We start from the raw sequence: 14,295 nt of genomic DNA, 5'->3' as shown, positions 1-14,295 counted from the left end.
GACTCTTTCTACCCTAGGTGAATCAGGAGCACTAGAAGTTGGAGAGACTAACCCCGATGTTGGAGTAACAGTTTCAGATATCTTAGGTTCTTCGCCTATATCACTAGTAGATGAAAAACTACCAGCAAGTTCGGAAACCGAAATAGCTTCAGGATTATAACCTGTTTCTAGAGTTTGGTAATCAGGATGAACAACCAACAAAGACTCTCCTTCTTCAGGTGACCCTACTTTACTGCCACTAGGAGTTACGAGGACTTCCAAACCTTCGTAATGACCCGGGACGTCTTCAGGAGGTTGGCCCCAAAGTCTACGGGACTTCCTCAACAAATCGGCCACGGTTACAATATCAGGAGACTGGCCCTGAAGTCTACGGGACTGTCTCGGTAATTCAGCCACAGTTAAAACTTTTAACTACTGCACACGCAAACAAAGTAAAATCTCAAAGAAAATCGCCTAAAGTCTCTAAAGAACCAAACAAATTCGAATCACACGCCTAAAGAATCTAGGGCGTCAAACCACACACAAATAGTAACCTTCCGAACCGAAAACACTAGTTGGTGATGAAATCCAACATCGCAGAATTCAGTACAGAAGTGGCAGGTGGAACAGTTACCCCGGCAACCTGCTTAATGAATAGACTGGCACAAGTTCCTCCACTTTAACCGTCTCGAGTGAAGTGAACCCCCTAGAAAATCCAAGTGAGTCTAGCCGACGTCTGCTCCAGGTACAGTGGGATCTTCCCTCCACCGTCACCTTAGGAAGAATCCTAAAGATAATAGTCACAAAGGTCACCAACAGCAACAAATATACATGGGGGAACAGTCTACGATCTGATACACACGCAAGGGCAGAGTAGCAAGCTCAATCCCCTTGCCGGCTCCTTGACAATAATCCAAGGTTTACCGACAAGTGACCCCAGGCTCCTCGACAATGGTTAATCCGAGGTTTACCGTTTGTAGTACGTGCATATCTGGCGTCGTTCCCAATGAAGGAGGATTGATTCCCTCACTGGTTCGGACACGATCTCGTGCTTCTCCTTTAAGAGGAGCTTTCCCAGAGCATAAATGTAACAATTGGATTTATCCTACCACAAGATAAGCTACTTGTTTGTTTTTACTGTCTTGGAGAGTTAATTACTCTCCTACTCCAAGACACTAGCCTGATCTATGTTGGTGTATCAGAGCCCTAGTAAATAAAAAGTTACTAAGTTAATTTTACTTTAAGCGTTAATTTTATGGCTTTTCTTTAGGACAAAAGGTAGCGGAGATGAAACTGATGGTGTGTAGACTCGACTCAAATCCACTAAAAAGATGCACCTAAGATGATTTAAACTATCTTTCCTTTTCAATGAATTCCCTAGCTAAGAGAGTTGGAGAATGCAAAATTTATAAAGACAACTTTCTTAACAATGAAAATCAAAGAAAAACTCTCTTTATCTTTTCCAAAGCACACAACACAAGACCACTAATTATTTCACGAAAACTTCCTTTCTCTTTTCAAAGACTTCAAACGCTACTAAAACAAACTTTTTTTTCAAAAGAGATTTTGTATTTTTCCTATTTTAACAAAGCATGTAAAACTACTTAACAAAAATCAATTTTAAAATCTATGAAAGTCTAAGAGAAATTTACCTAAAAGAAAATCTAAGAGAAATTTACCTAAAAGCAAATCTAATGAGGTAAAATCCTACAAAATATAATTCCAGGATGTTTTACTCGGTTACAATTCAACCAAGGACTAATTCATGCAGAATCGTTAACCAGTCAAAAACAAAAATAAAAATCTTTTGTTCTTTTTCTTAAGAATGAAATTCACAGCTTAACCAACAAGCCTTCTCGAAATTCCACAAAGAGACAACACAAAGGTAGGTTTCTCATAAAGGTGGATTTTACGAAAGGTCCGACTCCTAAGAAGACTGAAAAGACCAGGGATATCCAAGGTTTTTACAACTTCTAAAGCCAAAGTCACTACAAGACCAATACAAAAATCAAACCTAGGGCTAGAACTTCTATGAACTTCACTAAAACCCTTGATGCTAATGAAACAAGCTTAGATGAAAACTTCTGACAGGTAACCAGTGGATCTGGGCAGCAATAAACAAACTATGAACAAAATCTAATAGGTAAAAAGGAAAAAAGTGAAATTTTCTAAACTTTTGACAGGGTACGCAGGCAGCCTGTTTGCACAGGTGCGGCCACGCTCTGTGTACAAAGCAGAAGTGCGTACAGGTACGCACTGTGCTTAACGCAGAGGGTGCGTACTGCTCTCAAAAATAAGAAAAATAAAAACTAACTCAATCCTAAGCTGTTCCACCCAAATTCACAGTCAATCAGTCAAAAACCAGAAAGAAATCAACTTTTCTCAAATCAAAGTATCAATCAAATCCATGGATTCCCTAGTGGAGTCACCATTTTGTCATGCGGAAAGAGTCAATTTTGCGGACAAAACCGACCTCCCTAGAAGCTAAGGCTTTCTAGTGACAAACAAAACAATCAAGCACTATCTTTCCCTAAATATGCATTTAAAATAAAAGCAACCAGGTGTTTAAGGCATACCTTTAGTCCAACGCTGTTTGTAGCAGCCAAGCCTCTCCAATCCAGATAAGCTCCTTCTCCTTGAAGCCTGCATTCACTAACAAGCAAACTATTACATAGCACCTAAATAACTCATATAATAAAACATATTCATCATAAATACCAAGGAGTTTATGAAACAAATTATATATAACAACTTGTTGAGAAAAATGAACTTAATTGTATTAATTGGAAACAAAAGAAACCATTACAACCAGTGCCTTGGTGTTGTGCAGGTCCCTCCCAGGGTCCAGCAAGAGTTCTCCTTTACTTTGATCAGCTCACCCACTTCCAAATGAAGATAAGAAAGGATGGGAATCTCTCCTCTCAAGCTCTATAAGGGAGTCCTAATTTCAGCAGCATCTACCCTTAGGAATGTTCAGCTTTCAACCTCTCCTCCCTCTGGCCCAATGCCTGTATTTATAATGCTTTGGAGGAAGTTAATCAGGTCCACCATGAATGGGATAAGCCCCTCATTCAATGGGATAGCTCCCCTCTTGATGGGATAAGTTCCTCTTTCATTGGGATGCATGAACCATCTGGAGGCGCTCAATCCACGTCAAACCATCTTCTAGAATGCTCTAGATTCGACCACAAGTAACTTTTTTGAAGCAAAACTTGTGCCTTTTGACTTTTACAGGAGTACGCACCCACTCCTTTACAGACAGAGGGTACAAGTACGCAGGTATTATGAACTTGAGGTGCGTACACGCAGGTAAGGGTAAGAGAAACTGCGTAACCAGAGTTATATTGACTTTTTAAAGACATTCTCTCTTTCTTGGAGTTTGACATGAGGAGCAGAGGTATAAGACTTTCCAAGGAGGACAGTATGACAATTGATGGAGCCATACTGACTGCAAATAGTCATGGTGACAAATTTTAGTGTAACACTTACCAAAAAAAAAAAATGGGAGAAGAAAATTTTTTGTTTTGAAAAAATAATAATAACAACTAAATGTTATTCTTTAAAACCCAAAACATATCCCCTAATAAAATATTCAAAATTCAAAATAATATCAATTTTTTTATTTTTTTTATAGAAACACACATCACTATTATTGAAGGAAGACCACACAACCTGTAAGGGTGCAAGCTTTTACTCCTGCGAGATGCCTCTGGGTCTTAGGTCATTAACCTATTTCCTTATGTTCAAAGAATACGAGCTCTTAGTTAAGTAGAAATAGTTACACAAATGTATGTGTGTGTGTGTGTGTGTGTGTGAGAGAGAAAGAGAGGAAGAGCAGGGCTACCACAATCTCTCCTTACCTTGCTAAAGCCACACTGGGTGGGTGGGGTGGTAGCGACAATAGCCTTAGAGTTAAGGCTTTGCTCTTATTTCTATCTTTTAAAATTTGTTTTTTGATTATATATTTTGTTTTCCCCCCATCGGGGTGCGAGCCGGCAGATCACCTCATTAAGACAATGTTAATGTGTTGTACCATGAGGTACAGAACCACTGCCCCCCACATGCTCAAGGTGATGGGTGCATTGGCCTTTTGCATGAAGATGGATAGGGTAATAAGGAAAGGTGACAACGAGAGGAGGGAAAGAAATTTTGTTTGCAACTACCCTGAAGGGGAGCGTAGCAATAACTAGAAAGACCAAGTAAGGCAAGGGGACTAGAGTGACGAGCTGGTGTAGTGTCTCCATGAGCGACAGAGAACCCTCCAACTACAAGGGAAGTAACCCAAGTATGTATTTTGCATCCTCTTCCCCCCCATTATGCTACCCTGTTTCTGGTTTCGTCTGCGGGTGATGCAGGGAAATAAGAGGATGGGGAGTTGGGTTAATTAGGGATGGGGGCATGGATTGGTGGTGATAGCCTCCAATTGCATTCAGAATTCGATGGGAACTTTAACAATCTTACTCTGTTTCGAGATTCTCTTATTCTATATGGGAATTATTTTGTTAATGGCAGGGAGCATTGCGTAGGAGCATGCAGTCACTTCACTAAAGAAGCTCGGAGAGTTGGGTATTGGGATAATGTTTACCTGTACACCCGCACAATGGTAGGAAGCTTTTGTCTTTTAGCTATGGACAGTCAAGGTTGTGAATGCAGGGACCAGGGAATTGGGAAGACGGATGAGAGAAGTCGCAGGCATGGGACCTGGTAGGGAATAGAGACTGGCTATGTCAGAATAAGAAGGAGAGGGGATGACTGCTTTGTTACGGGGCTTAGGGATGGTTGGCCGCCTAGATTGGGCACCCATGATGCTTCTCATGCTGGCAACAAAATGCAACCTAAATTGGTATGGCTAGTGGTTGGATGGAAGTCGGGCCACTGTACCCAGGACCTAGGGGATAATGCATGCAAGAGTGAAGGTAAGGGGGGGCTTCAATTGGAGTGTAGACCTTCATGTTCGAGGAAAGGGCGGGGCCTTTCTGCGTATCCTGCTTGCGGCCAAGGGGGGCATGCAACTGCAAGCTCCAGGGGGATGGTTGAAGCTGGGGGGTGGAGCAGCATAGTTATACTAATCGAAATCTTGAATTATGTAGTAACACAGTGACAATTGACTACTCAATTGGATGTCTTGTCTACAAAACAGGTTCATCAAGTGGTAATCCTACCCTGTAATATGTAACCTTAAGGCCTAGCTAGGCAAAAGCTCAAAAATCAGTCAAACCGCCACGCAATACAAGAGGTTGGGTCAGTGAGATCATGGCACGACCATCAAAGACTTGAGGTCGTGGTGAGATGCCACAAGAGGCCAAACCTGACACTGAACCCAGCTCTTCGAGCAATCGACGAGGTAGAAATTTTGTTGAGAGCCTAATCAACGAAGCAGCAACCGCCTACCAGAAGGGAACCAATGAGGAGGTTATGTGACTGTTAGAAGAATGGGAAACATACTTGGAACGGCAAGAGAGTGAGACAAAAATGGAGCTGGAGGATTGGAGAGTCCTCGTACCAGACCCCGGGAACACACGAGGGAGAATTACTCAGTACAAACAGACCCTCTTCTTGTATTGGTTGATGAAAACCTGTTGGGAAAGGAAATGGAATAGATCTCGGTGGGCATGGAAGTTACGGTTCAGGGACTACCAAATTACAAATAGGAATTTCAAAAGGTGCAGTTCCAATTGCATAAACAAGATATCCGCCTCGGCTGAATTGAGAAGCATCTACTCTGCATACTGGCTCAAACAGAGCTTCTAGGATCGAATGCCAAAGACCCAGCTCCATTTAAATCAACATTAATTGAACAACAACAATAGAATGCTTACTTACTGATATTTTTGTTTATATATGTGGCTAGCTTTTAAATTTGTTTATGTAGTTACATATGAATGTAGGACTTTAGAGTATGGATGTGGACATGAAACTAAAACTTATATTTCTTGGATAAAGAGACTTAATATTTTTTGCTACTCGATGGCATATAATGCGGATATGTTCCCACTAGGCAAGTTGAGGCCACCTAGCCAGTTCTATGTGGTGTTAATTTGCTTTTTATTAATAAAAAAGGAGGATCTACCAAGCTTAACATATATATATATATATATATATATATATATATATATAATGTTTTTTGTTATGATTTTTTTAACATTTTTCATAAAAAATATATATATTTACTATTTTTTAATATAAGTTTTAATTAATTTAAGAATATATTTTATTTTTATTTTTACTTCTTTTTTTTTAGTTTTTTAATTTTTTAATATAGATTTCTAAATTTTATATTTTTAACCTTTTATTTATTTTTTATTCTTTTAAAATTTAGGTTTTTAATTATTTTTATTGATTTTTTTTAATTTATTTTGAAGGGATTTTTTATATCTATTTAATTTATTTTTTGGAAAAATAAAATTTTCATTTTTTATTAAAAAAATTCTATCATGTTTTTTGAAAAATAATGTTATTTATTATTTTGTTTATAGTAGTGATGATTTTATAAATCTTAAGAAATGTTGCAAATTTTAATGCTTTATTAGGTCAAGTTGACTTATACTATGACTTCAAATGATTTAGGATTTCAACTTTAAAATAATAATAATAATAATAATAAATAAATGGCTCTTGGTAGAATCACTCTCTTATTTGGGTGTAAGGAATTTTGTAATAATTATATTTAGTATTTTATGCCATGGTTGAAAAATATTGAAATTTTGACCCTAAAAAAGGGTCATGCTACATCAGCACTCTTGCATTTCGTGGTGTTTTTTCATGTCTTACATATTCATGATATTTGAATGTTAATGTCATGGTTAAAAAATGTTGGAATTTTAACTATGAAATGAAAAAAGGGTGGTATTGCATCACATTTTTTCATTTTGGAGTGTTTTTTAATGTTTTTATGTAAAAATTGGGTTTTTAGTGCTAGAGTTCTTATTTTGAGGTCATAGTTCTTGTTGACTTAGTAACTTTGTTTATTGGATCACTTAGTATCAGAGTTAGCTTGACATCTTGTGCATTCATTCACCCGACACCTTGATCCTTGATATTTCAACTTTGATAGTAGATAGACCAGTGTTTGGTATCCCAATACACTATAGTTGGCTAGCAAGAAATCCTTCATTGGTTGCCACACGTTTGGTGAATGGATAAGGATACTTGATACCTAGTAGCTCAATCACCCGAAATTTGACCTCCCAACAATCGATAGCTAAAATTTTGCTACACCACCATAGATAATGGGAAACGTTTCATTAGACAAGGGACATTTATAGATCTGTCAGTATTAAGGGTGTACCCTAGTAGTTGTTGTAGTGCTCCTAACAATCAATAGTTGATGACACAATATCTTATTGTTGAGAAAATGTTACCCATTCTCGAATAGCCCTATCACGAGAATACCCTTTCAACTAGCTCTTGGTCATGGCTATTATCTCCCATATGATGGGGGGTTGAAGCTAAGTTCCTCTAATCCCCAAAATTCTATAAAGGGACAATCCTCGAAATTAAAAGGGTCATCCCCAAAATCTGGAAACTTTCGACAAGTTGTTACATCCAATTTCTAAGTGTTGAAACTTCAATAAGGAAATGAACTTCGAGGAGATTTCTAAAACTATAAGAATCTTCACCAACCACAGAGGCACCCAAATTCCTCCATTTCATGGCCATTTACCAAGCCTTCTTCAAAGAAGATAAAGAGGTCACCATTCATAGTTCACCCCCATCTGAGTAATTCTTCTAACCTTATTATTTCAACCAAGGAAGCCTTTCATCTAGTCAATAGTCAAACATAGATACAACTTAGTTGTTCAATCCTTCAACTACCCTAGTAAAAATAAAACACAATCAATTAATTCCACACAAGGCTACATCAAGCCCTTCAACAAACATTCCACCAACTTAAGTGTTCTTTTGTGAACTTTGTAATACTTTGCCTAAAATGTTTTGTGAAGACTCTTTTCTTTGAGTCTCCACTTTGCAATTAATACTTTTACTCTTACATCTAATTTCATATCATCAAGAGATATTTTTATCACCACAACATACTTCGAGCTTCTTTGGCCTATCTTTGAGCTCCAAATTTATTAAGGCTATCGGATAGTCAAACTATGCTTGTTATATCACCTCAAGGAAGTGGGGTTGTTTAATTCATCCTTCCTCCAATTGTAACATTTCCATGTTCTACCCCTACTACTGTGATGGCCACATGGCATGGAGAGAGCTAGGTTTAGTAGAAAATCTAATTAGTATTTGATATTATTATTGATAAAACTTAATTAATTAAATTAGACAATTGAAGGTTGGACTGTATTATGGATATATGATCCAAGGGAAGATTGTCGATATTTGCTTGTTGGCCTAAAAAACCATAATCTTATCATGTCATATTTAACTATGGAACTACTCGCAATTGGGAAAACCCACTTCTCCTGTCAATTTTTTTTAATAAAATGTGGTTGGCCAACTTCAGATTCAACAGATTGTTCAATTGGTTATGACGTAAAGAGATAAAGCATAGTCAATAGATTCGCTCTCTATGTGCCTTGGACAGACAAAGTGGTTGGGCAGTTTGGTGTGGAGAGATAAAACATGGGGACAAATGCATGACCCATAAATACATACCCCATAGTAGAGGATAGATATTGATTCTTATCTTTAGCACCAACTGACTCGCACCATCACTCATAACTCTAGTGCGCTCTCATCAACTCTTGTTATTCCAATTTAATCATCATAGCTCATTTTCTCTCTCTCAAAGCTCCATCTCACTCATATCATCTCTGGCTAATAACTTCAGGCCATCTCTTATTAATTCTGGTCAACTGCACCATTCTTCATTCACCCTGATTCTAATCACACCATACCTTGTTAATAATTATTGAATTATCTCAAGGCTCTAGATCGCTTGTCGCATCTCTCACAACGCTAACATCCTGACCCATATTGTATTGCCTATTGCTTATATTTTGGAGTTGGATCACAAACCTAAGCACTCAATATAAATAATACCAATGGTCATCCCTTATTTAAAAGGGTATCACTAGCCTAGAAGGCATATGTTGAGTTTAATCATGTCAGAGTGCTGATAAAACACCTGATTTTGGTTGCTAGAAAATATGTTGATAAACCACTTGCAGAATCCTCAAACGTTGGATCCAACTTAGGGGTGGTCAGTTGCAAGAGAATTTAAAGTGAAAACGGGCCTACGTTTGGGAGGAGACTAGAATTCCCTCCTTTAGTTGCTCGTAAAACAATTTAGATAAGTAAAATGTCCCATGCTCTTTGATTTATGAACATTGAGCGATGCTCATTTTTGATAACCAGTCACGTTTATGTTTCTTAATTATTTAAGATTAATTGCATGAACAATTTATAGTTTATATTTTATATTACATGTTGAACAATCACCAAAGATATGTTGTACGCCTTGTATACCTGGGACATAGAATTCATGCGGTGAATGTGAAATTCAAGACACTCAAACTTTACTTTTGTTGCCTGAGAATATTGTAGCTTCTGGAAATAACATAATATGATTTATAAGTTGTTGTTGTACAAATACATGTGTTCTGAAGTATATATAAAAAAAAAGAGTTATGTTATCTCTTGATCTCATATACGAATGCCCTTGTATTGTACAAGGTGAAGTTTTTTTGGTTTGGATTCGAGTTGCTTGAAAAAAGAAGTAATACAAATAGTTTGTGGTTGAGAATTTCTCTACATTGTTTTCATTATGCGGTATCATTTAATATGAAGAAATGTTATGCTTTCATAACACTTCCATGGTTGATTTGAGATATAATTGATCAATGTTATGTAGGATAAGAAATTCAAAGAAAGACTATTATCCTATGATTATTCAATCAATGATTGATTGATTATAGTTTTAACATTGTTCAACATTCAACATGTCGACATTTTGACCTTGATTTAGAGTTGATTAGAGATGGTATGACATCATTCAACATTTCAAAAATATGTTACTATATGGTTACGATTATGCAATCTCCTGCTTTTGTAACATTTATAGAAGGTGTATATGTATGGGACATCTATCTAAGTAGCTCCTTGTTTAAATACCTAGCAGTTTGAGGTGGATAGCATAGGAAGATTCCAAGCTTGTTAGCATCTCCATAGTGTTGGTAGCTATTGTAAGTTATTGTAGGGAGTATTATTTGAATAAAATTGTCTCTTGATGTGGGGTTTTTTGTGTTGTTGAGTGGTTTATGATGATGTAGTATCCTCCCTCGGTCACGGGGAGTTGCACTAGAGCATATCATCTCTTATGAAATGGGCTTAAGAGTTGGTTGAAAAATGGAGTGATTCAAACTTCAAAATGGCAAAAATTAGTGTGTGAAAAATTCTAAATACATATACATGCAGGAAAGAAGGGTATGGGTTTTGCTTCATTTTCATTGTTTTTGGGATTTAATGCTTTCTATGTGTGGTTGTCAACACTCTCGGGAGGATGGGAGGATGTCTTCAGGTTGGTTATTAAAGGTTCAACCTTTCAAAATCAGCACTTATATGGTTGTCATTAGACTGGTCAGGTGTAGATGTTAAATAAGTGGCTCATATTTCCTTATCCTTGGATTTTCCCTTGTGATTCGTGGAGTTAAATATTTCTTAATATGGATATGCCACTTTTTGTTTAATACTAACACCATCCCATCATTGGAAGAGGTCGTCTACGAAGATAATTGTTTTAGTTTATGGAGGATGTGACTTTTTTTTGTAAGCAAGTAAAATTCTATTAATCATTTGCCACTTATGAGACACCGATGACGCAATTTTTTGTGGGCTTAGAAATAGAGCCATTACTAGATTGGTGCTATCCAACTCTTTCAAAGATCAATAGTGCAAAAGACTGGATTTAAACTTAAATTCTAATGCATGATGTGATCTGGGGAAGCCGCCAAAACTTCAAGGCATCGGGCCAAGATAATGATCTTACACTGCTCCTCGGTTTCTCGGCTCTCTGGGATGTTCCTGCCTACTCTCTCAAATAAAAAATACTGAATGAATAAAAATCAAGAGTGTAGAATGTTTTATTAACATATTTAGCTTGTTTTTATTTAAAAAAAATTGTTATTTCTTAAGTCATTTAAATGTAAAGAAATCAAAGCTTGAATATATACATGAAAGTAAAAAAATCAGAAAATCTTGAATAATCTACACGGGTTTGTTGCCAATAAATAAGCATCAATGACAAAAAAGAGCCAAGCAAAAATGCATTTAACCTTTAAATGCCAAAAATATTCAATCCTTGAACCATTAAACGCTTGTTTTATCGATGACTTGCTGACCCAACCTACTTTGTGAGCTTGGTAGGTCCCACCAGTCATCAAGCCTTAGGGCGTCGAGATGAAAAATAGGTAAGTCAAGTTCCATTGTTGATGGAACCCCCACAAGTTACGTTGAGGTGTGGGGAGTAGGGATGGAATTTGAGGGGCAAGTTGTTCGTCATAGTGTGATTTGTTTGTCAAATACAGATTGAAATTTCACAAGAATGTCGAGGTTTTTTTTTGAAATTATGAAAATTGGTCAAAGAAGTGTGAAAGCCGTTAAATTTAATAAGTAATTTAGTTTTGAAATTCCAAACCTGGTGGAGAGATCTATAGGGTTAGCAGTGGGTGGTAGGCCCATGACAACAATGATGTGGGAGGTCCAAGGTAGAACCCACATAAACCTCAACATGTGTGATAACATTGACATGGGAAGTTTAGGGTTGACCTCACGAAAGTCTCACCCTATGGGCCTATTGGGTTCCAGGGAGGGGGCGTGCGGGATGTCATTGAGCCTCTCAAACCTGATATAATCGACTATGGTTATGGTGTGTGGTTCAATTGTGAACCATTTATTTATTTATGTATAGCATAAACAAATTTATAATTATATGTTATGACACATATGTATGATGTGTGCCATTAATTTATGAAAATTCATAAATATTATATTTGTAAGTTATGATAACCTTCGAGTGAGGTGCACCTTCAACATGTATAATGTGCATCGAGTTAGTGTGGTGGACTTGACCATCCATGTGGCATCACCGTATGGACTAAATCCAAAAATCACATAGGTGCCACATGGAAAGCTAAGGTTGATGTGGCCAAAGTTAACAACAAAATTTTCTTTTGAGATTAACTTTTGATTTGGGACTTCGATCGATGAGAAATTTCCATCAGGAAGTTCTCACAAGTTTTTATAAAAATGCATTTTATGACCCATGTTTCTTTGACAAACATTGAGAATCAGACTTAAGGTGTTGGTATCATGAATACAAGGGGTGTGTTGAAAATGCAACAAGATGATGGAGCTTAGTAAAAAGAAGTCGCCTTCACTAAGTGGGCCCGCAGGCTATTTTTGGCGCAACGTCTATTTTTAGACTATGTCTATTTTTAGACATATGGATCATGGTCTATGAGTTGCAGGATGCTATTTATGGATGATTAGTCATGTTGGTAAAAATAGATGGACTTCTATTTTTAGACATATGGGCGGAGTCTATTTTTAGACTGCCAGTCTAAAAATAGAACAGTCGAATATTTTTAGCTCTTAATAATATTTGGACTATAAACATTATCTTATCCTCTTGCAGCACTTCAGTTCGAGCTACGGATGTGGCACATGCAACTGCCAGAAGGAAATACGCTTTTCCTATGGGTTAGTTGAGCTATTGCATGATGGACTTCACTTAGAACTCAAGTGATTGAGTTTGGTGGAGTTGATTGAGGAGTTGATGGAGTTGTGTTCAATTTGACCTAGTTGAACTAGTTGTATTTAGTCTAACTGCCAAATACACTAGTGATGAGTGATGTGAATTAATTATTAATTAATTCACTAATTATTAACTCATAAATCAACTAAAGGATACATCAGTTAACTCAATGCATGGACAGTTCAGTGGAGACAAGTGTTAGAGGTGGGTGAAAGGGTGAGACTGCTATCAGTTGTGACTATAGCTGTGCATGAGATTTGCACAATCATTGATTGAGATTGCCAATGAGGATTGTGCAGTACAAGCCAAGGAAAAATGATCTTGGATCAGATCTATTCTCACATTGGATTGTGCAGTAGAGGTAGGCAAACAATGGAGGAGATTTGAACCTGTGACTTGATTCAGATCTGAGCTAGTTTGTGTGTAGCGGGTGGAGATAATACTGAGTACTTGTGAGGAGTATTGTACTATGTATTGTTACATGTTCTCTATCAATATAATATACAGATAGTTGGGGGTTTTCAGCTGTATGCTTTCCCCATTACATATTGTGTTGATATGTGTGATTGATGTTTCAATGTGCGCATGCGATTGTTTCTTAATTCCGCAAAATTGATGATCAACGTAGAGGAGGTTATGTATTATGCATGCATTCCGCAAATAGTGTATAATCATGATAATCTCTATGAATAAGTGTTATATTATTAAAAATTTCTACATGGTATCGGAGTGAAGTTGATCATCAGATCTATTATTCAGAAAGTGATTACATTTTATTTCTTCAGGCAGAGTCTATAATCGGGCCAAGTAGCCTCTGGATTCATCCTTCTTTTGGAAGGTGAGATATCCGGTAAATGCTCATACAATCAATCTCTATACGAGAAATACTTTTTTCTCACGAATTTTAGATCAGAAGTGGTTGAGTTTTGAGCTGGTGGAATTCGAATTTGCAGCAGTGTTTTCTTGGTGTCGAAGTTGAAATGTCTTTCAACGGATTGCGATTGGAGTATGCCCTTGAAGGCAGCTCGAATTATATTGCATGGAAAGATAGGATGGAGGCAGTGTTAGATGACAATGGGTTGAAGGAGTTCATAGAGGCTGAGGTCCCAAAGCCTACTGATGCTGCTCACGTTGAGGCTTGGCAAAAGAAGACAGCAAAGTGTCAAAGGATTCTGTTGGAGGGCGTGAAGGATCACATTGTATCCAGCCTGCATGGAAAGTCTTCTCCATACTTGATGTGGAAAGCGTTGACAGATTTATTCCAAATCAAGAGTGACCAGAGGAATTTTGCGCTCAAGGATAAACTCAGAAACATTAAGTGTGAGAAAGGAGACAGTATGCCCAAGTATCTCACGAAGTTCACCCAATGTCGGGATGAGCTGGGAAGTGTGGGGGTGACTGTCGATGATGAGGACTTGGTGAGCTTGGCTCTCCTTGGTCTTCCGAAGAGTTGGAATTCCTATCAGGACTCTATCAATGGTCGAGAGAAATTGCCAGGATGGGAGAGACTTTGGTTTGATCTTGTGCAAGAGGAGATCAGGGAGAATACCAGGGACGGATCTTCATCAAAGGCATCTGATGAAGAAAATTGCACTTTGGCTGCC

This window comes from Pinus tabuliformis, chromosome 7 (genome assembly GCF_031772625.1).
Source record: "Pinus tabuliformis cultivar Carrire ecotype Pingquan chromosome 7, CPIR1, whole genome shotgun sequence".
Lineage (NCBI taxonomy): Eukaryota > Viridiplantae > Streptophyta > Pinopsida > Pinales > Pinaceae > Pinus > Pinus tabuliformis.
Note: the sequence above shows the minus strand (reverse complement) of the source record.